Source organism: Arachis ipaensis, chromosome B01, assembly GCF_000816755.2.
Source record: "Arachis ipaensis cultivar K30076 chromosome B01, Araip1.1, whole genome shotgun sequence".
NCBI classification, from domain to species: Eukaryota; Viridiplantae; Streptophyta; class Magnoliopsida; order Fabales; family Fabaceae; genus Arachis; species Arachis ipaensis.
This window is the reverse complement of record NC_029785.2, coordinates 6,290,283-6,291,776: the sequence shown is the minus strand read 5'-3', so window position 1 is coordinate 6,291,776 and position 1,494 is coordinate 6,290,283.

The following is a 1,494-nucleotide window of genomic DNA, read 5'->3' as shown; positions in this document are numbered from 1 at the left end:
TTCAATGTTTTCAATGTTTAAGATTATTGTGATAGTATGCAGCAATCATTCCCTAGCTGTCTCAACGTAATAACCTCATTCAACTAATTTGAAGTTGAATCATTCATTGTTTCCATTCAGAAGTGTAGATCGAAGAAGAAAACGAAGAAGAAGAAGAACGACGGAGCTTATTACGTTGAATTCAATGCAGATCAATAATGAAGAATGCGAGCAGAGAAGAAAAACGCGAACAGAGGTGAACAGAAGAAGAAGAACGAAAACGCAATACGTTATATAAGGCGCGTGTATAACGAACGACTGTGGGGTGGGGGAACACGTGTGTGGAGAAAGTTACTTGGATAACATCCATGTATTTTTTACATGGATGTAGAGCTTTTTCCTAATTTTTTTTATTTTAGGACAATCTTTAACTTTTTTATTTCTGGACAATACGATTTTTCTGTTAAAAAATCCGTTAAATAATAACAAAAATTAGTTTTGTGGGAATTTTATTTATATTTTGTGGGAGTTTTAAATTTTCACAAAATTCTTTTCAACAATATAACTAATTACCACCATTACTACCACTACTTTCTTCATCCTCATTATTATTACTCCTACCTCTATTATTTTTATTAATTTATCATCATCATTATCTCTTCTACCGTCATCATCACCAATATCAATATTATCAACATTAAAATTCTCTTCTTTCATTTTTTATTCGATTTTATTTTTTCTTTTAAAAAGTATTTGTATTACAATTACTTTTTTTTTCGACATCATTTTCATCAATGGTTTTTCTCTACTTAACCCCATTGGTGAAGGAATTTTTCAAAAACAAACTTATTAATAGTTAGTGGAGATTTAAAACCCCCCACAAAACTTTTTTTTAATTATTTAACGGATTTTTTAACAGAGAGATCATATTGTCCTAAAATAAAAAGGTTGATGGTCAAAGTGTCTCTTTTGTTTGGACAAAGATCGCTTTGTTCTTTGTGAAAATGGACAAGGAACGGATTGAGTGTTTACTCTATTCTAATACTCGACAAACTTTCGTGCTGCGCCATGAACGACTTAGGGCTAATCATATACTTTAAAATTGTAATTTTTGGTGTTTTCGAAAGGTTTGATTTTTGTACCTCAAATTTTTTAATTTTTTTTACACAAATTGGACAGTTTGATTTTTATATCTCTCACAAATTGGACGGTCCAATTTGTGGGCCTTTAATAAATCGAACGGTTTGATTTCTACTTTTCTAATTAAACGATTTCACATTTGAGAATAACACTCCAACTATTCACATTTTAAAAAAACATCATTACCACCCCAATATCAAAAACAAAATGTTCACGACTTAGATGTCGAACATTTATATTTGAGATAAATTAGTTTTTAAAAAAACATTAATAAAATTTTTTAGAATAATAGACATAAACATATTATTTTTAAAGTCAATGAGTTATAATTCAAATAACATAATTTTTTTATCCTCACTTATAGATTTCGGGTTT